The sequence below is a fragment of the Sturnus vulgaris genome, unplaced genomic scaffold (genome assembly GCF_052056855.1).
Source record: "Sturnus vulgaris isolate bStuVul1 unplaced genomic scaffold, bStuVul1.hap1 Scaffold_320, whole genome shotgun sequence".
Lineage (NCBI taxonomy): Eukaryota > Metazoa > Chordata > Aves > Passeriformes > Sturnidae > Sturnus > Sturnus vulgaris.
In genome coordinates this window covers 47,801-74,174 of record NW_028276390.1, presented here as the reverse complement: position 1 = coordinate 74,174, position 26,374 = coordinate 47,801, and the positions used below count along the sequence as shown (strand labels likewise).

General features: G+C 50.9%; 2 long non-coding RNA genes across 2 annotated transcripts; one reads left to right on the top strand and one right to left on the bottom strand.

Annotated features, from left to right (window-relative positions):
* The first annotated feature begins 19,174 nt into the window (after positions 1 to 19,174).
* On the top strand, positions 19,175 to 21,380 carry LOC148217731 (uncharacterized). The gene is made up of 2 exons (XR_015800808.1): positions 19,175 to 20,595; positions 20,913 to 21,380. It is a non-coding gene; the product is annotated as an uncharacterized LOC148217731 (long non-coding RNA).
* On the bottom strand, positions 20,353 to 23,439 carry LOC148217730 (uncharacterized). The gene is made up of 2 exons (XR_015800809.1): positions 22,979 to 23,439; positions 20,353 to 22,316 (listed from the first exon to the last, which is right to left on the bottom strand). It is a non-coding gene; the product is annotated as an uncharacterized LOC148217730 (long non-coding RNA).
* Between the last annotated feature and the right edge of the window lie 2,935 nt (positions 23,440 to 26,374).

Sequence of the window (26,374 nt, the reverse complement as noted above, 5' to 3'; positions counted from 1 at the left end):
TTCCCAGAGTGGACTGTGGAGGAATTGTTTGGGCCTTGGATTGTCCCTCTGGGTGATGCCAGTTGCTGTGATTTGTGTAATTCCATACATTTAACTCCCAATACTTCCCAGCCCAGGAGCTTGAGCTGACAGGGCAGCACACAGATTGTTCTCTGTGCTGTGCCCCGATTTGGGGTTGGCTGTCAGCTTTGCGAGCTCCCGTGAATTATGCCCATAGCCCCGAATTCCCTGCTCAATTCCCACTGCCATAACCTCACAGCGCCTCATGGAGTGGGGATATACTGTGGCAGGAAGCTCAGCAGCATCGGCACAGGGACAGGTGTATATTCCAAAGAATTTGCTGTTTCAAACCCTCATCCCCCAGCCCCGCCGATGTCCCTGGGGGGCACTTGACAGAGTTACCTGGATTTCAGCTGATTTCACCCCCCCGAGCTCGGGCTCCAGGTGATCTTTTCAAGCAGGAGAAGGCAGGGGCCGGAGGCGCTCGTGGCCCGTGCCGAGGCAGTCCCTGGGGCCACGAGAGGACATCTCTCCCTGCAGAATTTCAGTTCTTTCCAGAGCCTCAGCAGTGACAGAGGACAAAGAGGAAGATGAGGAGGAGGAAGAAGGGGGAGAGGGTTTGAGAGGAGGGGAAGCCCAAATCCGTGCTGTGTGCGGAGCTCCGACAGCACGCTGCAGCCCGCAGCTCAGTGTGAGCACGGGGCAGAGGAGGCGATTTCTGGGCATTCAATCACCCTGAGGCGGGCCCGGCACCGCCCCTGCAGCACCGTCCCCAGCACAGCTCGGTACCGCTCCGGGATCACCCGGCCCCGCCCCCGGTGCCGCCCGGGACCACTGGGGACCGCCCCTAAAGCACCGCCCCGGCCCCGCCCGGTCCCGTCCCCGGGACCTCCGTGCCCCGCCTCGCCAAGCCCCGGCTCCGCCCCGAGCCTGCCCGGGCTGCGCCGGGACCATCGCTGGCGGCCCCGCCCCTCTCCCCCGGGCCGAAGCGGGCTGAAGGAGATGTCCGCACGATTGGAAACGCCGCCGAAAATCGCACCCGTGGGATCGGTGTCGGCGTCGTGCGCAGGCATCCCACTAGAGCGAGCGGGCTCCTTGCTGTGCCCCCCTCCTTTTGCAGCCAGAGTTAGAAGGTCGGGGAGCGACACCCGAGCCGCCATCTTGGGAGAGGCAGGCGCGCAGTACCGCGCTCTGCCCACAGGGTGGCGCTTGGGAGACAGGCAAGGGATGGAATCAAGGAGTGTCCCAATCCTTGAGGAAATCCCCCTGAATGAACGCCCCAAAAAACCCCGACCAGAACTGAGAAACCTCCTGCCTCTGTATGAGTGCAAAGGGTGTGCAAGGAGTGTGCAAATAGTGTGCATTAGCAATCGATCGGCAGGCGCGATCAATCGATCGCCGATCTAATCGATCGGCAGGCGCGATCAATCGATCGCCGATCTAATCGATCGGCAGGCATTAGCAATCGATCGCCGATCTAATCGATCGGCAGGCGCGATCAATCGATCGCCGATCTAATCGATCGGCAGGCATTAGCAATCGATCGCCGATCTAATCGATCGGCAGGCATTAGCAATCGATCGCCGATCTAATCGATCGGCAGGCATTAGCAATCGATCGCCGATCTAATCGATCGGCAGGCGCGATCAATCGATCGCCGATCTAATCGATCGGCAGGCATTAGCAATCGATCGCCGATCTAATCGATCGGCAGGCGCGATCAATCGATCGCCGATCTAATCGATCGGCAGGCATTAGCAATCGATCGCCGATCTAATCGATTGGCAGGCACGATCAATCGATCGCCGATCTGATCGATCGGCAGGCATTGGCAATCGATCGCCGATATAATCGATCAGCAGGCATTAGCAATCGATCGCCGATCTAATCGATCGGCAGGCGCGATCAATCGATCGCCGATCTAATCGATCGGCAGGCGCGATCAATCGACCGCCGATATAATCGATCGGCAGGCACGATCAATCGATCGCCGATCGAATCGATCGGCAGGCACGATCAATCGACCGCCGATATAATCGATCGGCAGGCACGATCAATCGATCGCCGATCTAATCGATCGGCAGGTATTAGCAATCGATCGCAGATCTAATCGATCGGCAGGCATTAGCAATCGAACGCCGATATAATCGATCGGCAGGCGCGATCGATCGATCGCCGATCTAATCGATCGGCAGGCGCGATCAATCGATCGCCGATCTAATCGATCGGCAGGCATTAGCAATCGATCGCCGATATAATCGATCGGCAGGCATTAGCAATCGATCGCCGATCTAATCGATCGGCAGGCGCGATCAATCGATCGCCGATCTAATCGATCGGCAGGCATTAGCAATCGAGCGCCGATCGAATCGATCGGCAGGCGCGATCAATCGATCGCCGATCTAATCGATCGGCAGGCATTAGCAATCGATCGCCGATCTAATCGATCGGCAGGCATTAGCAATCGAACGCCGATATAATCGATCGGTAGTCGTGATCAATCGATCGCCGATCTAATCCATAGGCACGCATTAGCTATCGATCGCCGATCTGATTTTTCCCGCCATTTTTCATGGATTTTTTCCCCCATTTCTTACTGATTTTTCCCCAATTTTTCATGCATTTTTTTCCCGCAATTTTCGTGGATTTTTTCCCATATTTTCCCCATTTCTCACTGATTTTTTTCCCCCATTTCTCAATGATTTGTTTCCCCAATTTATCAAAGATTTTTTTTCCCCATTTCACCATGATGTTTCCCCCATTTCTCACTGATTTTTTCCCCCATTTCTCACTGATTTTTTCCCCCCATTTTTCCATGGATATTTCCCGATTTTCCCCCCCATTGCTCACTGATTTTTGCCCCCATTTCTCTCTGAATTTTCCCCCCATTTTCCATGCATTTTTCCCCCCATTAATCACTGATTTTTTTCCCCATTTATCACTGATATTTGCCCCCATTTCTCTCTGAATTTTTCCTTCCATTTTTCATGCATTTTTCCGCCCATTAATCACTGATTTTCTCCCCATTCATCACTGATTATTGCCCCCATTTTTCACTTATTTTTTCCCCACAGCATCGGCCACCACAGCACGAGCGACAACAGCTCGCTCTGTTCCCGCCATTGCCCATGGATTGTTTGCCTGTTTTCCATGGATTTTTTCCCCATTTCTCACTGATTTCCCCCCCCCCCCCCCCATTTCTCACTGAATATTCCCCCATTTTTCATCGACTTTTCCCCCATTTCTCACTGATTTTTTCCCCATTTCTCAATTATTTTTCCCCCACTTTTCCCCGTTTCTCACTGATTTATTCCCCCATTTTTCATGGATTTTTTTTCCCCCATTTCTCACTGATTTTTTCCCCCATTTTTCAAAGATTCCCCCCCCGTTTTTCACTGATTTTTCTCCATTTCTCACTGATTTTCCCACCATTTTTCATGTGGTTTTTTTCCATTTCTCACTGATGTTTTACCCCATTCTTATTACCATTCTCATAGCTCTATTTTATATTTATACATATTCTTATATTTGCATTATTTCTGTTATACACTAGATTTTTCATAGATATTTGCTACTTAGATTTCATTATATTTTACATGTATACCAATCTAGTTCTATTCTTTATATTTTATTTTTATATTAGCTATAAAAACCGTGCCTCTACCCAAATAAAAAGCATTTAAACATTCCTTTTAGACTATATTTAGCTATTTTTTATGGTTCTGTTTTTCATGCATTCTGCACCCACCCCTCCCTCTCAATGTTCTGGCACCCAGCATGACCCGACCCCCCCCCCCCCCCCCCCCCATGCCCGACTCACCTGCTCCTCCAGCGCAGCCCGGCTCCCTTTCCCAGGGACCTTGGGGTGCCCCAAACCACGTCGGAGCCCCCAGTCTCCACACCCTCCCCCTCCGTAGGGAACGGGAATGGGATGGGGAGCACACAGGACAAGAAAGGAACACAAAAGACACACTGGACAGAGAGAAGAAAAGGGCTGGAAGCTGGATATGAGGATGAAAGTGGAGCAGCAACAAACCTCAGGACTCTTGACTAGAGAGTGTGGCTGCTGAACGTCTCAAAAAAAACCCCCAGCTCCAACACAACATGCTGTGCTCACGGCTCGGCCTGGGACTCGTCAGTGAACATCTCTCTCTTGCCAGGGCCATAAAGCCCCCGAGAAAACACGAGGTGAGGTTGATGTGCTCCGGCTTTGCTCCTGCTCAGCCCTAACCCCAGCCCCTGCTGCCAGTGAGCACCCTGATCTCTGAACCTCTTCTCAGCTTGTTTGTACGCTTCCAAATTCCTTCCTCTTTCTTCAAGCTTCATCTGTTTCCTGGCATTGGGAGAATGACAAGTGTTTAGCACAGCGCAATGAATACAACAGTCTCATTTTCAGAAGACACGACTGAACGAGAACCGACAGCAGCACTGCTTCGAGACAATCTGGGCACACGTTTCCCTTCCAGCAATCTGAGTGTTCTTTTGTGTCACGCCTGAAATTCTGAAAATGGTTTTTTGAGAAAAATTATCCATAACTAGAAAACAATCCAACCAAATAAATAGAACCCCTAGGATATAATAACAGCCCATATACTACAACACTCCAATTCTAATATTAATAAGAAAACAGAAATTAGCTACACAGCATTACCTCAAACAAACACTACATACTGGCAAGAATCAAAGCCACCACAAAATAATTCAAAAACTACCCTATGCCTTATGCTACAGCCTAGAACGCCATCGGCAAACCTTATCAAGGTATCCTTTAAAAACAACGCCCCACCAAAAACAAAAACAACACAAAACGCCATTCAAGAACTCCCTTATCAACACCTGAATGAGAAAACATGGCATTAGATAAATAGACCATAGCCCTTATCATACACCATCTACAAACAAAATAAAGCTATACCATACATCCTCGAAAACCACCTTCAAAGCACGACATTAGAAAAAAAACTTTCCAGAATTAAAAGCTGTATCTAACAAAAGCCGTCTGATAAAATTAACAACCAAGCCCCCACCATCAGAGCTGCCCCTACTAAACTCCCCATCGTACATATGAAAAATCAGTTTTAAAAACCTACTTCAATTCATTCTGCCTCAAATACAAAGCCATCCAGAAAGTTACCTTCACTCAAAAACAAAAGCGCACGTAGTAAATAACATTAAAAAATAAAACAGCACACTACACACCACAAGCATAAAATATTGAATTAAAACCAAAAATACCCCTATTCATTAAAGAGCCCAGCCGCAAGCTATATTTAACTATAACTTCGTGCAAACGTACACATATCATTAAAATAGATTTCTTTCAGAATACAGCTGATGATCTAAAATAGTAAAATGTCCGAGAACGATATTATAATAGGATATCCTCGATCATCCTCCCGCAAATTCTCTCCACTGTATTGTCCGACACACACCAGAAAAAAAATCCAGTTTTTACTTTTTTCAGCTAACTTCTCATTTATTAGCTGAGAGGAATGTTGAATTTGTCTTTACAAATGAGCTGTGGATCAGCCTGTAGATAAGGCTAGCACTGAGAGATAAAAGAAACAATGGGATGGATTCCACTGATTGATGAATGGAAAGAGATATTTGCCTTTACAAACAAACTGCAGGGCTGCTGATAAATGAAATTGGATATCGAAAGATGAAAGAAGCAACGGGGGGAAACTATGAATTCTAGAAGAATTAAAAATTAAAAGGGAGGGTTATACATTAGAGGGGAATTTCAGGTATCAGGCGTTCCGGGAAGTCTGTGCCTCTCAAGTACCTCAGCCAATGGGAAAAGAGAGAGGGAAATGCGGCCGGGAAAATAGGATAAAAAGGAGGCTGCGTCCTCCAAAAATTTGAGAGATCCCAGGGGAATGTCCCATGGCCTCTCCCTTTATTCGAATAAAGCAAAAAGGACTCCTCCGTTTCCTTTTTGGACATAAACCGCTGGTGTTTGTGGATTAATTTTCCTGACATTTAGCAACATATTGTTAAAAAAAAAAAAAAAAAAAAAAAAAAAAGTGATCCAGAAGAGGGCAACATTGACAGCCATTCCAAGACAGGATGAACAAATGCTTTCACATTGACAGAGGATGCTGCGATGTTCTGAGAACAGAAGATAGAATAAAATAAAGGAAGGTGATGTTACAAGACAGAAAAGGGTAAAATAAAAGGAGTACCTGAGACTGGGGGGCGGGGGGGAAGAAAATGGGGAAATATTAATTGCTACACACTAGGTACAAATGCTTTTTACAAGTAATTGATGAGAAGCAAGCTAAAAGCGTCTTACTGCTGCTAGTGATATCATGCTCCAAGCTCTGCTAATAATTCCTATTTCTAGCAATAGTTCAATTGAACTCACTACATTCCAACTATTTTTCTGCTTGTTTAGATGGCAGATCCGTTTGGAACACACCTTCGTATAGCAAATTCTATGCCCAGGTAGGGACCTCTCAGTTCTTCCATAAAACATTTTCTTCTGCATTATGGCAAGCCTTTGTTTTAGCTTGACAGCTTTCTTGAAACTTCAATTTACGCATGTATCCAAAGACATTTGCAATTCCAGAAATTGGTAGGCACATCATATGGAAAGTAAATAACATTCTCGAGAGGGAGTTGCTTTGTTACTGAGGGGATGAAAAGCAAGGCTAGAGCTAGTAGAACTACCCAAGAAATTGGACTTAATGCAGCTTTTACAAGGCTCAAAGTAGCCATACCGAGGTGTTTGAGCTAAAAGCCCCAGTTACCAGACTTACAGGCCTAATAGATATCACCACACCACATTCCCTGGTTGCAGTATTTTTAACAGCAGTGCAGAACGCTACTGAAAATTATTTTTAGGTTGAATTGTTCTCTCCCCTCACTGCCTGTGTAGCTGTTAGAGGCTTCCAGGAGGCTGGGGAAGCAGACTGCTGGTTTCACTTCCAGACACGTCACTTCCATGGTCTGCTGGAGGGCACTTTGAAGCCCGTGGCCTTTTCTTGCTCTATTGTATCTGACAACTTTCCTCCCCCACGTCTGTTTTTTAGCGGGCAGCATTTTTGGAGGGCCAGTCAAAGACCTCAGGCTCCGAGAGAATTCGTCTGCTTTGCTCTGTTTATGTGTGCAACAGATGGGAGCAGCAACTAAGTCAAGTAGTAACTTCTGAGCTGCCCAGTTATCAGTAAAACAAAATATTCTTTTGTGACTCTCGCCAGACGAACATATCATCCTATCCGAGTCACACACTGCCCCTCTGGCATTTTCCAGTCAGACAAAGAATTCCTGGCCCCTTCCTTGCATGAACCTCAGCTCTCCACCTTGTTCCAGAAAGAGTTCTAGATCCAAGGCCCAGTGAGCCAGCTACCCTTTGCTGCCCTGAGCAGTATGGAAACAGCCAAGCCCCAGCCCTGCAGCCCTGCCTAACTCGCCTTTGCCTCCCAAACCTGAACCTTTTCCTTGGCTGTGGCATCCTCACTCATGCAATCCTGAAGACAAAAATCTGATTTGGCAGGTGAGGCCGTTTCTAACGCAAAAGCTTCACCAAGGTTTCTCTTCCAACTTCAGCCTTAAACAGTCCTGTCCTCCTCAGACAGCCCCCACCTCCAGCCTTTAGCTGTAAATACTGACTGGTTTATAGCTAATGCTTGCCACCCCTCAAAATTAAGTCTTTTGATATGCATTTACATCCCTCCCTAACCATGTCCTCATCACCCTTCCCAAACTCAGCCTCATCTCCAGGCCTAGAACCTCTCCCTAGGTGAGGGACTGTCCTCGGGTAGGAGTGCTGACAGACCTGTGCATGAGCCCAGCTGCAGAGCCCGTGCTAATCCCAGCCCAGCTCTAGCCTTTAAACCCACTGGGGCTTTGGTACTGGAGGCCCAGTTACAGTAACCCCTGTGGCCGTTCCGCTTCCAGGCCATCTGGGAGTTGTGATCCCCCACCCTACACCACTTTGGTGAGAAATGCATTCCTTTCTTACAAGAAAGTTTTCATTTTATGTCTAAATTCAAGCATTCCGAGAAAACGTGTAGCAATTATATCAAGACAGACATGACAGGCACCAACATTAGTCTTTCATTACACACTTTTCATGCCTTCTCTCCACAGATTTCTTTGAGGCAACTCTGACTCCTTTTCTCACAGGCAGCTCCACACAGCCCCGACTCCTCCTCTCCTCTGTACGACTGGCTAAACCCCAGCCTGTCCCTTCCCCAGCCACCTGAGCCTGTCTGTCCCACACACAGCATCCTCTCACCTTGTCCATCCCTTGCACGGCCACGTGTCCCTTCCTCCTCGCAGCACAGCCAGCAGGCTCCAGCCCACACTGCAGCAGGCTCTGCACCTCCAGCTGGAGCTGTGCTTAGTGAAACTGGCAGCCAGCTGACCCACGCTTTTATAACAACCAGCCTCACTGGGCAGGCAAGGCTGTTTCCACTCCTTGCTAATCACTACAGCTGTAACTCGTTGGCAACTAGTGCCTTCTGCACTATCCTTACAAACTATTCTCCTACAGAAATGGACCGGAATTCCGGGGGGATTTTCCGGGGATTCCGGGGGGATTTTGTCGGGAATTCCGGGGGGATTTTGTCGGGAATTCCGGGGGGATTTTCTGGGGGATTCCGGGGGGATTTTATAGGGGGTTCCTGGGGGATATTCCCGGGGATTTCGGGGGGATTTTCTCGGGGATTCTGGGCATATTTTCTCGCGGATTCCGGGGGGATTTTCTCAGGGATTCCGGGGAGATTTTATCGGGGATTCCGGGGGGATTTTTCCCGGGAAATCCGGGGGGATTTTCCCCGCGATTCCAGGGGGATTTTCCAGGGGAATTCCGGGCATATTTTCTCGGGGATTCCTGGGGGATTTTCCAAGGGATTCCATGGGGATTATCCAGGGGATTCCAGGGGGATTTTATCGGGGATACCTGGGGGATTTTCCAGGGGATTCCTGGGGGATTTTCCCGGGGATTCCGGGGCGATTTTCTCAGGGAATTCCGGGGGATTTTCTCGGGAATTCCGGGGGATTTTCTCGGGAATTCCGGGAGGATTTTCCCGAGTATTCCGGGGGGATTTTCCCGAGTATTCCGGGGGGGTTTTTTCGGGGAGTCCGGGGGGATTTTCCCGGGGATTCCGAGGGGATATTCCCGGGAAATCCGGGGGGATTTTCTCCGGGATTCCGGGGGGATTTTCCAGGGGTTTCAGCGAGGAATTTCCCGGGGAATTCCCGGTGGATTTTCCAGGGGATTCCGGGTGGATTTTCTCGGGGATTCCGGGGGGATTTTCCCGAGTATTCCGGGGGGAATTTTTCGGGGAGTCCGGAGGGATTTTCCCGGGGTATCCGGGGTGATTTTACGAGGAATTCCGGGGGGATTTTCCCGAGTGTTCCGGGGGGATTTCCTCGGGGATTACGGGATGATTTTCTCGGGCAATTCCGGGGGATGTTCTCGGGTATTCGGGGGCCATTATCTCGGTGATTCCGGGGAGATTTTCTCGGGGATTCCGAGATTATTTTCCCGGGGAATTCATGGGGATTTTCCCGGGGATTCCGGGGGGATTTTCACTGGGATTCCGGGGCGATTTTCTCAGGGAATTCCGGGGGATTTTCTCGGGAATTCCGGGAGGATTTTCAGGAGTATTCCGGGGGGATTTTCCCGAGTATTCCGGGGGGATTTTTTCGGGGATTCCGGGGGATTTTCTCGGGAATTCCGGGAGGATTTTCAGGAGTATTCCGGGGGGATTTTCCCGAGTATTCCGGGGGGATTTTCTCGGGGATTCCGGGGGGATTTTGCCGAGTATTCCGGGGGGATTTTCACGTGGATTCCGGGGGGATTTTCTCGAGGATTTCGGGAGGATTTTCCCGGAGATACCGGGTCGATTTTCTCGGGGATTCCGGGAGGATTTTCCCGAGTATTCCGGGGGGATATTCTCGGGGATTCCGGGGGGATTTTCCCGAGTATTTCGGGGGGGTTTTCTCGGGGATTCCGTGGGGATTTCCCCGGGGATTCCGGGGGGATTTTCCCGAGTATTCCGGGAGGATTTTGTCGGGGATTCCGGGGGGATTTTCTGGGGGATTCCGGGGGGATTTTATAGGGGGTTCCTGGGGGATATTCCCGGGGATTCCGGGGGGATTTTATCGGGGATTCCGGGGAGATTTTATCGGGGATTCCGGGGGGATTTTTCCCGGGAAATCCGGGGGGATTTTCCCCGCGATTCCAGGGGGATTTTCCAGGGGATTCCATGGGGATTATCCAGGGGATTCCAGGGGGATTTTCTCGGGGATTCAGGGGGGATTTTCCCGGGGATTCCGGGGGGATTTTCACTGGGATTCCGGGGCGATTTTCTCAGGGAATTCCGGGGGATTTTCTCGGGAATTCCGGGAGGATTTTCAGGAGTATTCCGGGGGGATTTTCCCGAGTATTCCGGGGGGATTTTTTCGGGGAGTCCGGGGGGATTTTCCCGGGGATTCCGGAGGGATTTTCCCAGGGAATTCCTGGAAGAATTTCTCGGGTTTTCCGGGGCGATTTTCCCGGGGAATCCGGGGGGATTTTCTCGGGGATTCCGGGGGGATTTTGCCGAGTATTCCGGGGGGATTTTCTCGGGGATTCCGGGTGGATTTTCCCGAGTATTTCGGGGGGGTTTTCTCGGGGATTCCGTGGGGATTTCCCCGGGGATTCCGGGGGGATTTTCTCGAGGATTTCGGGAGGATTTTCCCGGAGATACCGGGTGGATTTTCTCGGGGATTCCGGGAGGATTTTCCCGAGTATTCCGGGGGGATATTCTCGGGGATTCCGGGTGGATTTTCCCGAGTATTTCGGGGGGGTTTTCTCGGGGATTCCGTGGGGATTTCCCCGGGGATTCCCGGGGGGATTTCCCCGGGGATTCCGTGGGGATTTCCCCGGGGATTCCGGGGGGATTTTCCCGAGTATTCCGGGAGGATTTTGTCGGGGATTTCCGGGGGATTTTCTCGTGGATTCCGGGACGATTTTCCCGAGGAATTCCGGGGGATTTCCCCGGGGATTCCGGGGGGATTTTCCCGAGTATTCCGGGAGGATTTTGTCGGGGATTCCGGGGGGATTTTCTGGGGGATTCCGGGGGGATTTTATAGGGGGTTCCTGGGGGATATTCCCGGGGATTCCGGGGGGATTTTATCGGGGATTCTGGGCATATTTTCTCGCGGATTCCGGGGGGATTTTCTCAGGGATTCCGGGGAGATTTTATCGGGGATTCCGGGGGGATTTTTCCCGGGAAATCCGGGGGGATTTTGTCGGGGATTCCGGGGGGATTTTCTGGGGGATTCCGGGGGGATTTTATCGGCGATTCCTGGGGGATATTCCCGGGGATTCCGGGGGGATTTTATCGGGGATTCTGGGCATATTTTCTCGCGGATTCCGGGGGGATTTTCTCAGGGATTCCGGGGAGATTTTATCGGGGATTCCGGGGGGATTTTTCCCGGGAAATCCGGGGGGATTTTCAGGAGTATTCCGGGGGGATTTTTTCGGGGAGTCCGGGGGGATTTTCCCGGGGATTCCGAGGGGATATTCCCGGGGAATTCCCGGTGGATTTTCCCGGGATTCCGGGTGTATTTTCTCGGGGATTCCGGGGGGATTTTCCCGAGTATTCCGGGGGGAATTTTTCGGGGAGTCCGGAGGGATTTTCCCGGGGTATCCGGGGTGATTTTACGAGGAATTCCGGGGGGATTTTCCCGAGTGTTCCGGGGGGATTTCCTCGGGGATTACGGGATGATTTTCTCGGGCAATTCCGGGGGATGTTCTCGGGTATTCGGGGGCCATTATCTCGGTGATTCCGGGGAGATTTTCTCGGGGATTCCGAGATTATTTTCCCGGGGAATTCATGGGGATTTTCCCGGGGATTCCGGGGGGATTTTCCCGAGTATTCCGGGAGGATTTTGTCGGGGATTTCCGGGGGATTTTCTCGTGGATTCCGGGACGATTTTCCCGAGGAATTCCGGGGGGATTTTCTCGGGGATTCCCGGGGGATTTTCCCGGGGAATTCCGGGGGGATTTTCCCGGGGAATTCCGGGGGGATTTTCTCGGGGATTCCGGGGGGATTTTCCCGGGGATTCCGGGGGGATTTTCCGGGGTTTCCGGGGGAATTTTCCAGGGGATTCGGGGCCGATTTTCGCGGGGATTCTGGGGGGATTTTCCCTGGGATTGCGGGGGGATTTTCCCTGGTAATTCCAGGGGATTTTCCCGGGGATCTCGGGGTGAGTATCTCGGGGATTCGGGGGGCATTTTCCGGGGATTCCGGGGGGATTTTCCAGGGGATTCCGGGGCGATTTTCCAGGGGATTCCGGGCATATTTTCCCGAGTATTACGGGCGAATTTTCTCGGGGATTCCGGGGAGATTTTCTTCGGGATTCCGGGGGGGCTTTCACGGGGATTTCTGGGGGATTTTCGCCTGGATTCCGGGGGGATTTTCTCGCGGATTCCGTGGGGATTTTCCAGGGGAATTTCGGGGGATTTTCTCGGGGATTCCGGGGGGATTTTCCATCGGACGCCGGGTTGATTTTCCCGGGGACTCCGGGGGATTTTCTCGGGGATTTCTGGAGGATTTTCCCGGGGATTCCGGGCGGATTTTCTCGTGGATTCCGGGAGGATTTTCCCGGGGAATTCCGAGGGATTTTCAGGGGAATCCGGGGGGATTTTCTCGGGGATTCAGGGGGGATTTTCCAGGGGATTCCGGGGGGATTTTCTCGGGGATTCCGGGGAGATTTTCTCGCGTATTCCCGGGGCATTTTCCTGGAGATTCCAGGGGGATTTTATCGGGGATTCCGGGGGGATTATCCAGGGGATTCCGGGGGGTTTTTCCAGCGGATTCCGGGGGGATTTTCCCGAGTATTCCGGGGGGAATTTTTCGGGGAGTCCGGAGGGATTTTCCCGGGGTATCCGGGGTGATTTTACGAGGAATTCCGGGGTGATTTTACGAGGAATTCCGGGGGGATTTCCTAGGGGATTACGGGATGATTTTCTCGGGCAATTCCGGGGGGATTTCCTCGGTGATTCCGGGGAGATTTTCTCGGGGATTCCGGAGGGATTTTCCCAGGGAATTCCTGGAAGAATTTCTCGGGTTTTCCGGGGCGATTTTCCCGGGGAATCCGGGGGGATTTTCTCGGGGATTCCGGGGGGATTTTGCCGAGTATTCCGGGGGGATTTTCACGTGGATTCCGGGGGGATTTTCTCGAGGATTTCGGGAGGATTTTCCCGGAGATACCGGGTGGATTTTCTCGGGGATTCCGGGAGGATTTTCCCGAGTATTCCGGGGGGATATTCTCGGGGGATTCCGGGGGGATTTTCCCGAGTATTTCGGGGGGGTTTTCTCGGGGATTCCGTGGGGATTTTCACCCGGGGATTCCGGGGGGATTTTTCCCGGGAAATCCGGGGGGATTTTCCCGAGTATTCCGGGAGGATTTTGTCGGGGATTTCCGGGGGATTTTCTCGTGGATTCCGGGACGATTTTCCCGAGGAATTCCGGGGGGATTTTCTCGGGGATTCCGGGGGGATTTTCTCAGGGAATTCCGGGGGGATTTTCTCGGGGATTCCGGGGGGGATTTTCTCGGGGATTCCCGGGGGATATTGCAGAGTATTCCGGGGGGATTTTTCCGGGGAATCTGGGGGGATTTTTCTCGGGGATTCCGGGGGGATTTTCCCGGCGAATTCCGGGGGGATTTTTCTCGGGGATTCCGGGGGAATCTTCCAGGGGATTCGGGGCGGATTTTCTCGGGGATTCCGGGGAGATTATCCCGGGGATTTCGGGGAGATTTTCTGGGGGATTCCTGGGGGATTTTCTCGGGGATAGCGGACGGATTATCACGGGGATTCCGGGATGAGTTTCTCGGGGAATTCAGGGGGATTTTCCCGGGGAATTCCGGGGGATTTTCTCGGGGATTCCGGGGGGATTTTCCCGGGGATTCCCGGGGATTTTCTCTCGGATTTTTTTCCCCAATTTTTCAAGCATTTTTTCCCGCAATTTTCGTGGATTTATCCCAAATTTTCCCCATTTCTCACTGATTTTTGCCCCAATTTATCAAAGATTTTTTTCCCCATTTCTCACTGATGTTTTTCCCCATTTTCCCCCCATTTCTCACTGATTTTTATCCCCCATTTTTCAATGATTTTCCCCCATTTCTCTCTGATTTTTTCCCCATTTCACCATGATGTTTTCCCCATTTCTCACTGATTTTTCCGTTGATTTTTCATGGATTTTTCCCCCCATTTTTCGTGGACTTTTTCCCCATTTTTCCCCATTTCTCACTGATTTTTTCCCCCATTTATCACTCCTTTTTCCCCATTTTTCCCCATTTCTCACTGATTTTTTCCGCCATTTTTCATGGATGTTTCCCCCAATTTTCATGGATATTTCCTGATTTTCCCCCCCATTTCTCACTGATATTTGCCCCCATTTCTCTCTGAATTATTTCCCCCATTTTTCATGCATTTTCCCGCCCATTAATCACTGATTTTTTCCCCATTTCTCACCGACTTTTCCCCCCATTTCTCACTGATTTTTATCCCCCACTTCTGACTGATTTTTCCCAATTTTTCGTTGATCTTTTTCCCCATTCCTCACCGAATTTTCCCCCATTTCTCTCTGATTTTTATCCCCCACTTCTGACTGATTTTTCCCAATTTTTCGTTGATCTTTTTCCCCATTCCTCACCGATTTTTCCCCCATTTCTCTCTGATTTTTCCATCATTTTTCATGGTTTTTCCCCCCCATTTCTCACTGATTTTACCCCATTTCTCACTGATTTTATTAATGTTTGTATTTCTATTTCTAATTATGTTTATATTTATATTTATTATTATTGTTTTGCATGTTTATGTTTATGTTTATGTTTATGTTTATGTTTATGTTTATGTTTATGTTTATGTTTATATCTATGCAGGTTAACGTTTGTGCATGTTTATGTCTATGTTTATATTTATGCATATTTATGTTTATGCCGGCGAACGCGGGCAGGCGTTTTATGTAAACGCCTATCCGCCGGGGTCCTAGAGAGGCCGCCATCTTGAGCGTGTCGGGACTCTCAAAATGGCGCCTCGGGCGGCACCCCGGCTGACCTGCCAAAAATGGCGGCAGAAAGGGCGGGAAAAAATCAGGACCCCGGTGTGTAGGCATAAGATGCCTGATTACATCGCCGACGCCGATCCGCTCGCCGACAATTTTCCCGGATGTTTCAGAGCGTGCCGACAACGGCCGCGCGGTCCGCGGTGCCGCGGGCGTGAGGGCGCCGGCGGGCGCGGGCAGGCGTTTTACGTAGACGCCTATCGGCCGGGGTCCTAGAGAGGCCGCCATCTTGAGTGTGTCCGCACTCTCAAAATGGCGGCTCGGGCGGCACCCCGCCTGACCTTCCCAAAATGGCGGCAGAAAGGGCGGGAAAAAATCAGGACCCCGGTGTGTAGGCATAAGATGCCTGATTACATCGCCGACGCCGATCCGCTCGCCGCCAATTTTCCCGGACGTTTCAGAGCGTGCCGACAACGGCCGCGCGGTTCGCGGTGCCGCGGGCGTGAGGGCGCGGCGGGCGCGGGCAGGCGTTTTATGTAAACGCCTATCCGCCGGGGTCCTAGAGAGGCCGCCATCTTGAGTGTGTCCGCACTCTCAAAATGGCGGCTCGGGCGGCACCCCGCCTGACCTTCCCAAAATGGCGGCAGAAAGGGCGGGAAAAAATCAGGACCCCGGTGTGTAGGCATAAGATGCCTGATTACATCGCCGACGCCGATCCGCTCGCCGCCAATTTTCCCGGACGTGTCAGAGCGTGACGACAACGGCCAGCGCGGTCCGCGGTGCCGCGGGCGTGAGGGCGCGGCGGGCGCGGGCAGGCGTTTTACGTAGACGCCTATCCGCCGGGGTCCTAGAGAGGCCGCCATCTTGAGTGTGTCCGCACTCTCAAAATGGCGGCTCGGGCGGCACCCCACCTGACCTTCCCAAAATGGCGGCAGAAAGGGCGGGAAAAAATCAGGACCCCGGTGTGTAGGCATAAGATGCCTGATTACATCGCCGACGCCGATCCGCTCGCCGACAATTTTCCCGGACGTGTCAGAGCGTGCCGACAACGGCCGCGCGGTCCGCGGTGCCGCGGGCGTGAGGGCGCGGCGGGCGCGGGCAGGCGTTTTACGTAGACGCCTATCGGCCGGGGTCCTAGAGAGGCCGCCATCTTGAGTGTGTCCGCACTCTCAAAATGGCGGCTCGGGCGGCACCCCACCTGACCTTCCCAAAATGGCGGCAGAAAGGGCGGGAAAAAATCAGGACCCCGGTGTGTAGGCATAAGATGCCTGATTACATCGCCGACGCCGATCCGCTCGCCGCCAATTTTCCCGGACGTTTCAGAGCGTGCCGACAACGGCCGCGCGGTCCGCGGTGCCGCGGGCGTGAGGGCGCCGGCGGGCGCGGGCAGGCGTTTTATGTAGACGCCTATCCGCCGGGGTCCTAGAGAGGCCGCCATCTTGAGCGCTGCCGCAGGGCTGGGTCCCGGCCCGCGGGCCCTTCCGCCATCCTGAGAGGGGCACGGTGCAGTACCCGCCTGTGTCCACACGGCGGCAGCACTGCCGCCCAACTCAGCCCGGCACTGCCGCCCTGTCAGGGACAGACAGAGAAGGGAGAGAGTTCCAAGCACCAGAGTCCCCACCCGTCATAAAATCCTCTCAATGAACGCCCCAAAAAAACCCCGACCCAAACTAAAAATGCCCTGCCTCTGACCAAATGAAAAAAAAAACCTTTTATATAGAGAAATCATCTATTTTTTAATATTTAATTTATAGTCATAATCTAGACATATTTCATATATTCAATTTAATTGCTATTCTATTTATCATATATACAATATTATTTTATTATTCATTATATACATAGATTTATATTACTAATGTTATTTCTATTTTATCTATATCCATCTATATTTGTAGGTTCATAGTTTTTAATATTATTTCTTTAAAAGCTCTGCCTCTAACCAAATAGAAACAAAAAACTCCATTATTTTAAATTCTATTTGAATATATTTTTTTATTTAGTTTTCATATTTATATCTGTAGATTTATATGTCTATATTGTGTATTCTATATTTATATACTATTTAACGTATTTTTTACTTGTATATTAATATACTATATGCTATTTACATTCTATTATAACATACTATTTAATATAACATATTAAAATCGATAAATTATTTCTATTACATACTACATACATGTATTTTATATTTATATTTATTTCTATAGATTTATACTTACATATATATATGCATATATAGTTATAATAATTTTATGTCAGTATCTATTTTTGCATATTTGTATATTTTTGCCTATATTATTTATATTATTTATTAAAAACCCTCCTCTAACCAAATAAAAAACAATAAAAAATTCCTTTTAAAGTCTAAATATTTATATATTTCTATTTTCATAACATAATATAATGTAATGTAATATATTTATATATTGGTTTCTTATATTTGCTTCTATATTTTTATTCTTTATCTTTTCTATTTACAGTATCTATAAAAAACCCCTACCTCTAGCCAAACACAAACCAATAAAACATTCCATTTAGACTATATTTAGCTATTTTTTAAGGTTCTGTTTTTCATGCATTCTACACCCACCCCTCCCTCTCAATGTTCTGGCACCCACCAGGACCCCCCCCATGCCCGACTCACCTGCTCCTCCAGCGCAGCCCGGCTCCCTCTCCCAGGGACCTTGGGGTGCCCCAAACCACGTCGGAGCCCCCCTCAGCCTTTTTTCCTCACCCCAAAGAAGGCACAGAACGACTCCTTTAATGAAGTTGTTTTAACAATTGTAAGGCTAGAGCTTTTGGTATCCACTGCTTGCCATCCCTTGTAAACCAATTTTTTTCTTCTTTCTTCTGCAGCTTAATAAACCTCTTTTTTTCCCCATAGTTTTCCAAATGCATGTATTACCGCATATGCATATTTAGAATCAGTAAATATATTTAATGTCTTGTCCTGCTATAATTCACAGGCTCTCAAAAGCGTGTGCAGCTCTGCTGTCTGAGCTGACCAGGTGGCTGCTAACCTCCCCCCTTCCTTTAATTGCTTTCCATTAACGATAGAGTATCCTGTAAATCATGAAGAATGGGGGGGAAAAATCAGTGAGAAATGGGGAAAAAAATCCATGAAAAATGGGGGAACAAATCAGTGAGCAACGGGGAAAAGTGGGGAAAAGTTAATTGAGAAATGGGGAAAAAATCAGTGAGAAATGGGGAAAAAAATCCCTGAAGAATGGGGAAAAAAATCCGTGAGAAATGGGGAAAAAATCAGTGAGAAATGGGTGGGGAAATTCCATGAAAAATGGCGAAAGAAATCAGTGAGAAATGGGGAAAAATGGGTAAAAAATCAGTGCGAAATGGGGGGGGGGGGGGGGGGGAATCAATGAGAAATCGGGGAAAAACATAAGTAAGAAACGGGGGGGGAAAAATCCATGAAAAATGGGGAAAAATCAGTGGGAAATGGGGGAAAATGGGGAAAAAGTCAGTGAGAAATGGGGAAAAATCAGTGAAAAACGGGGGGAAAACTCCATGAAGAATGGGAAAAAAAATCAGTGAGAAATGGGGGAAAAAATCCCTGAAAAATGGGGGAAAATATCAGAAATGGGAAAAAATGGGGAAAAAAATCATTGATAAATCGGGGGAAAAATCAGTGTGAAAGGGGGGGGAAAATCGGGATCGGGGACGTGGACCGGGACTGGGATCGGGGACCGGGATGGGGAAATGGGACAGGGACCGGGATCGCGGACGGGGACCTGGGACAGGGACCGGGACCGGGATCGGGGACGAGGACTGGAGACAGGGACCGGGACCGGGATTGGGGACTGGGACCAGGACCGTGATCGGGTTCCGGGACGGGGAACTGGGACTGGGACCAGGATCGGGGACCGGAACCGGGGACTGGGACCGGGACCAGGACTGGGGACGGGGACTGGGGACAGTGACCGGGACTGCAATCGGCACCGCCCCCAGAACCGCTCCCGGAACCGCTCCCCGGGCTACCCCGGCACGGCGACCGGGAACGCCCCCGGCACCGCCCCGGCACCGCCCCCGGTGCCGCCCCCGGCACTGCCCCGGCACCGCCCCGGGTAGCGCCCCCGGCACTGCCCCCGGGGCGGGCCGCCGAACGCACGCGATGACGCGCGGGGGGCGGGACGGCGCGGGGCGGTGACGCGCTTCATGCCAGGAGCAGGGCCCGGGTGCGACGAAGACGGGAGCGGGCCGACCCGATACCGCGCGGGGCCGCGGGCCCGGCGGAGCCCGGCCCGCTGGGTAGGGGCCGCCAATGGCACCGGGGCTTCTGCTTCGGCTTCTGTCCGTGTCGGCGGGGAGGCCCCAGCCAGCGGTGCCCCTCTCCCTCGGCGACACGGGCGTGGAACTCGGCATCGGGCGCTGCATCGCCGCGGACAGCAGGGGGCGCACGGGTACCGATACTGCCATGGGGCCCGGCGCTGCTCTCCTGCTCCGCCGCCAGGCGGCGCTGCGCTGCCGTCCTGCCGCGCCTCCGGGCACGCTCGGTTTCCTCGGGACCCTCGGGACCGGCCGGGACGCGGGGACTGCCCGTGCGGACCCGGGGACCCCGGGCCCCGCCTGTCCCGCCGCTGCGGAGGCGGGGGATGCTTTATGGGACTGCCCGAGCTGGCAGTGCCGGGTCTGGGGCGTTGGGGCGCGCCTTGGGGGGCTGCGGGTGCGCTCGTTTCCTCTTCTGCATGGCCTTCTGTGTGAGCATCTCTCGTTGCGACTGCTCTTGGAGAGTCAAACCCCTCCTCCTAAGTGGTCTCAGGAGCCTGGCAGGGTGAGTTTTGTTTCACAGGGGAAAGGGCCACTGGTCGTGTCCAGAGACCTGTGCACCCAGCCAGGTTTCTGCCTGATAAAATTCCAAATGGATGAGGATTTCTCCCAGCCCCAAGCTGCCCCCACCTGTAACCCTGGCTGCCTTTGGGGTGCCCAAAGCCTCCTCTGTGCAGATCTCAGGAACCTGGGAGGGGTGAACAATGTTGCACAGGGAAAAACCCCACCGATTTTATCTCCGGGCCTGGGGCCAGGAGCAGGCATTTGCGTGCTATAATTCCAGAAGGAGCACGGTGTCTCCCAGACCCAAGCCGCATCCAGCTGTGACCCAGCTGCTCTTGGAGTGCCAAAAGCCTCCTCGTAGCTGATCTCAGGAACCCTGGAAGGGTGAGTTTGGTTTCACAGGGAAAAGGCCTCAGTTTGTGTCCAGAGATCAAATAAGGGACTCTGCTTTTCCTCTAGTTCTCCTTCCTGTTTTCACCTGGGCTAGAAGGATGGGCATGGCCTGTATTTCTCATATCAAAGTGATGTTACTAAATTTGTCCAGAAGTTCTGATTATTATTTATTAGTAGTAGTAATTTTCTGATAGAAAACACTCTCATTTTGCCTTTCCCACGTTGTTTCCAGGTGCTGCCCAGGATGGACATCTGTGGTCTCAGACAGTGATTCCCGAGGAGCAAGGAAAGCCTTTTCCTCACCTGCACAGTTCAGGTGGATGGGACAGAATTGGTGTGGCCTGACAAGGCAGGAAAAGCTGTCTGTGTTCTGGAGTGCCTTGAAAGCTTTCTCCGTCAGGTTTGGAAGGGGTTTCTCTTTGGGATTTCTTGTGATGCAGCACCACGGGTATCCCTTTGTGCCAAGTCCAGTGCTAAAGGATTGAAGAACTGACAAGTGGGGTCTGGGATGAAAATGCCTCTAATAAAATTAAGCAAAGAATACAATAAGAGAAATGAGCATCCTTTTAATAGTTAGGAATAAAAATGCTGGAAAAGGGCACTCTGAATTGGTGTCACTTGTCATGGATAAAACCCCAGAGTGAGGAATCAGAGCAGAAGTTGAGAGCTGGAATCCTTCTGCAGTCGACTTAATTTTCTTTTCCTCCTCTCTTTCAGGACAGGAAGAATCACGACTCTCCTGCCATCTTTGCCAAGAGCTGTGGTGTTTGATCAGCCAAAGCCCAGAGGCTTCAGCACCAGAGGTCTGAGCCTGGAGGGCTCCTGGTGCTGCCCGTGCTGTGGGCTATGTCAGAGGATGCAGGGTTCCTCTTTGCCTCCCTGCTGGGATTAACTGCCATGGGAATGTGGGATCTGGGTGAAACTCCAGCTCTCCTGGTGTTCAGGGGAGCAAGGTCTGAGGGACTCCTCTCTGGGGATGTGCGGTGAAGGACTGAATAGTGTGGAAGGAGAGTATTTATAAACTGTATCACTGTTTCTCCCAAAATTGGGGTGGAGCACTGATGGGGGCGGTTGGGTTTGGTCTGGGCCGGTTATTCTTTGTGCAATTTTTAAATTCTCTTGTATGATTTACTGTCCGGTATCTTTCTAACAAAAGCTGACATAAATTTAGATTAAGGATTAAAACTTGGCTCCATTCATTGCAAACATTTGACAAGGCTGGAGGACTGGGGTGGTGACTGCTCTCAGGAAAGGTTACTTATTAATACTGTGTCAGATTTCCCGCAGTGACTGTCAGGCCTGCATGGCTGTGAGTTCGTGCTCTTCTCACTGGGGAAATAAGTTCAGCAAAATTAGAAATGTTAGAAAAATCCAGCCAAAAATTCCACCTCTGTACCCCCTAAGTTTTCCCAGTTTTTCCCAGCTAGGAGCTGCACAGAAGTCAGGCAGGGGAAGTGACAACAGGGAACAGCTGAAAAATTCAAGGGCACAAAGAGGAAAGGTTTCAGAAAACAATTCTATGGTCTAAGAATAATTTCTGATTCCCTACTGAGAAGAACACGAACTCACAGCCATTCAGGCCTGACAGTCCCCTGCAGTGAGAGCTCAGCACACATCCACAGAGGCAAGTCCAGCATCTTAAATGAAAAAATAAAAATAAAAACCAGAAGAAAAAGGTGATTTCTTTTGCTTCAGAGTTATTTCAAGTTCTTAAAGCCCAAGCAACATTTGCTCTTGATTTTGGTTGGGTGAATCATGAGCAGTGGGCACGGGTCATGCCATTCATTGAGCAGAAAACCCGGGGTCATTTAGAGGGGACACAAGAACTGTTTGTGTAGCGACCTCGGGCTGCAGAGGGGCAGGAGAAAGGCCAAGGGAGCTCCCTGGGGCCACCAGGGCCTGTGGGGAACAGAATGGACGCTTGGATGACCAGTGGAGGTGAGGAGTGGATCTGAGTTCATCTACAGGGAAATAAGGAGGGGATACTCTGGAGTGAAAAGCTGAGGTGATGAGTTCACCCACCTGGGCACGAGTTGTGTTTGCACAAAGTGGGAACAGAGGTGAAGGTCAATCCAAAGTCGATCCTGCTTGACCTCTGAATTCCAGGATAAGTTTTACAAGCTGCCAAATGAGGGAGTAAAAATACACAAAAATGAAACCGAGAGCATTCATGAGGTTCCTGGGAGTCCATTACACTGTTGTCATAGAATTCTTAATGAGTTTTGAGCTTTTAATGACAACAATTCAGTACTTTCTTTGGATTATTCACTGTGTAGGATTTGGGGTTTATCTGGATTTTAAAGGCCTCGTGGTGGCCCTGACACTGCTCAGGAGCTGGTAGGAAAAGCAGGGTCAGAGCTCCTGGCAGGCACAGGGTGTTTTTCCCAGAGTGGACTGTGGAGGAATTGTTTGGGCCTTGGATTGTCCCTCTGGGTGATGCCAGTTGCTGTGATTTGTGTAATTCCATACATTTAACTCCCAATACTTCCCAGCCCAGGAGCTTGAGCTGACAGGGCAGCACACAGATTGTTCTCTGTGCTGTGCCCCGATTTGGGGTTGGCTGTCAGCTTTGCTAGCTCCCGTGAATTATGCCCATAGCCCCGAATTCCCTGCTCAATTCCCACTGCCATAACCTCACAGCGCCTCATGGAGTGGGGATATACTGTGGCAGGAAGCTCAGCAGCATCAGCACAGGGACAGGTGTATATTCCAAAGAATTTGCTGTTTCAAACCCTCATCCCCCAGCCCCGCCGATGTCCCTGGGGGGCACTTGACAGAGTTACCTGGATTTCAGCTGATTTCACCCCCCCGAGCTCGGGCTCCAGGTGATCTTTTCAAGCAGGAGAAGGCAGGGGCCGGAGGCGCTCGTGGCCCGTGCCGAGGCAGTCCCTGGGGCCACGAGAGGACATCTCTCCCTGCAGAATTTCAGTTCTTTCCAGAGCCTCAGCAGTGACAGAGGACAAAGAGGAAGATGAGGAGGAGGAAGAAGGGGGAGAGGGTTTGAGAGGAGGGGAAGCCCAAATCCGTGCTGTGTGCGGAGCTCCGACAGCACGCTGCAGCCCGCAGCTCAGTGTGAGCACGGGGCAGAGGAGGCGATTTCTGGGCATTCAATCACCCTGAGGCGGGCGCGGCACCGCCCCTGCAGCACCGTCCCCAGCACAGCTCGGTACCGCTCCGGGATCACCCGGCCCCGCCCCCGGTGCCGCCCGGGACCACTGGGGACCGCCCCTAAAGCACCGCCCCGGCCCCGCCCGGTCCCGTCCCCGGGACCTCCGTGCCCCGCCTCGCCAAGCCCCGGCTCCGCCCCGAGCCTGCCCGGGCTGCGCCGGGACCATCGCTGGCGGCCCCGCCCCTCTTCCCCGGGCCGAAGCGGGCTGAAGGAGATGTCCGCACGATTGGAAACGCCGCCGAAAATCGCACCCGTGGCATCGGTGTCGGCGTCGTGCGCAGGCATCCCACTAGAGCGAGCGGGCTCCTTGCTGTGCCCCCCTCCTTTTGCAGCCAGAGTTAGAAGGTCGGGGGCGCGACACCCGAGCCGCCATCTTGGGAGAGGCAGGCGCGCAGTACCGCGCTCTGCCCACAGGGTGGCGCTTGGGAGACAGGCAAGGGATGGAATCAAGGAGTGTCCCAATCCTTGAGGAAATCCTCCGAAATGAACGCCCCAAAAAACCCCGACCAGAACTGAGAAACCTCCTGCCTCTGTATGAGTGCAAAGGGTGTGCAAGGAGTGTGCAAATAGTGTGCATTAGCAATCGATCGGCAGGCATTGGCAATCGATCGCCGATCTAATCGATCGGCAGGCGCGATCAATCGATCGCCGATCTAATCGATCGGCAGGCGCGATCAATCGATCGCCGATCTAATCGATCGGCAGGCATTAGCAATCGATCGCCGATCTAATCGATCGGCAGGCGCGCTCAATCGATCGCCGATCTAATCGATCGGCAGGCGCGATCAATCGATCGCCGATCTAATCGATCGGCAGGCATTAGCAATCGATCGCCGATCTAATCGATCGGCAGGCGCGATCAATCGATCGCCGATCTAATCGATCGGCAGGCATTAGCAATCGATCGCCGATCTAATCGATCGGCAGGCATTAGCAATCGATCGCCGATCTAATCGATCGGCAGGCGCGATCAATCGATCGCCGATCTAATCGATCGGCAGGCATTAGCAATCGATCGCCGATCTAATCGATCGGCAGGCGCGCTCAATCGATCGCCGATCTAATCGATCGGCAGGCGCGATCAATCGATCGCCGGGCTAATCGATCGGCAGGCATTAGCAATCGAACGCCGATATAATCGATCGGTAGTCGTGATCAATCGATCGCCGATATAATCGATCGGTAGTCGTGATCAATCGATCGCCGATCTAATCCATAGGCACGCATTAGCTATCGATCGCCGATCTGATTTTTCCCGCCATTTTTCATGGATTTTTTCCCCCATTTCTTACTGATTTTTCCCCAATTTTTCATGCATTTTTTCCCGCAATTTTCCTGGATTTTTTCCCATATTTTCCCCATTTCTCACTGATTTTTTTCCCCCATTTCTCAATGATTTGTTTCCCCAATTTATCAAAGATTTTTTTTCCCCATTTCACCATGATGTTTCCCCCATTTCTCACTGATTTTTTCCCCCATTTCTCACTGATTTTTTCCCCCCATTTTTCCATGGATATTTCCCGATTTTCCCCCCCATTGCTCACTGATTTTTGCCCCCATTTCTCTCTGAATTTTCCCCCCATTTTCCATGCATTTTTCCCCCCATTAATCACTGATTTTTTTTCCCCATTTATCACTGATATTTGCCCCCATTTCTCTCTGAATTTTTCCTTCCATTTTTCATGCATTTTTCCGCCCATTAATCACTGATTTTCTCCCCATTTATCACTGATTATTGCCCCCATTTTTCACTTATTTTTTCCCCACAGCATCGGCCACCACAGCACGAGCAACAACAGCTCGCTCTGTTCCCGCCATTGCCCATGGATTGTTTGCCTGTTTTCCATGGATTTTTTCCCCATTTCTCACTGATTTCCCCCCCCCCCAATTTCTCACTGAATATTCCCCCATTTTTCATCGACTTTTCCCCCATTTACCACTGATTTTTCCCCCATTTCTCGCTGATTTTGTCCCAAATTTTCCCCCATTTCTCATTGATTTTTTTCCCTGTTTCTCACTGATTTTTCCCCCATTTCTTAATGACTTTTCCCGCCATTCGTCACGGATTTTTTCCCCCATTTCTCACTGATTTTTTCCCCATTTCTCAATTATTTTTTCCCCCACTTTTCCCCGTTTCTCACTGATTTATTCCCCCATTTTTCATGGATTTTTTTTCCCCCATTTCTCACGGATTTTTTTCCCCATTTTTCAAAGATTCCCCCCCCGTTTTTCACTGATTTTTCTCCATTTCTCACTGATTTTCCCACCATTTTTCATGTGGTTTTTTTCCATTTCTCACTGATGTTTTACCCCATTCTTATTCCCATTCTCATAGCTCTATTTTATATTTATACATATTCTTATATTTGCATTATTTCTGTTATACACTAGATTTTTCATAGATATTTGCTACTTAGATTTCATTATATTTTACATGTATACCAATCTAGTTCTATTCTTTATATTTTATTTTTATATTAGCTATAAAAACCGTGCCTCTACCCAAATAAAAAGCATTTAAACATTCCTTTTAGACTATATTTAGCTATTTTTTATGGTTCTGTTTTTCATGCATTCTGCACCCACCCCTCCCTCTCAATGTTCTGGCACCCAGCATGACCCGACCCCCCCCCCCCCCCCCCCATGCCCGACTCACCTGCTCCTCCAGCGCAGCCCGGCTCCCTTTCCCAGGGACCTTGGGGTGCCCCAAACCACGTCGGAGCCCCCAGTCTCCACACCCTCCCCCTCCGTAGGGAACGGGAATGGGATGGGGAGCACACAGGACAAGAAAGGAACACAAAAGACACACTGGACAGAGAGAAGAAAAGGGCTGGAAGCTGGATATGAGGATGAAAGTGGAGCAGCAACAAACCTCAGGACTCTTGACTAGAGAGTGTGGCTGCTGAACGTCTCAAAAAAAACCCCCAGCTCCAACACAACATGCTGTGCTCACGGCTCGGCCTGGGACTCGTCAGTGAACATCTCTCTCTTGCCAGGGCCATAAAGCCCC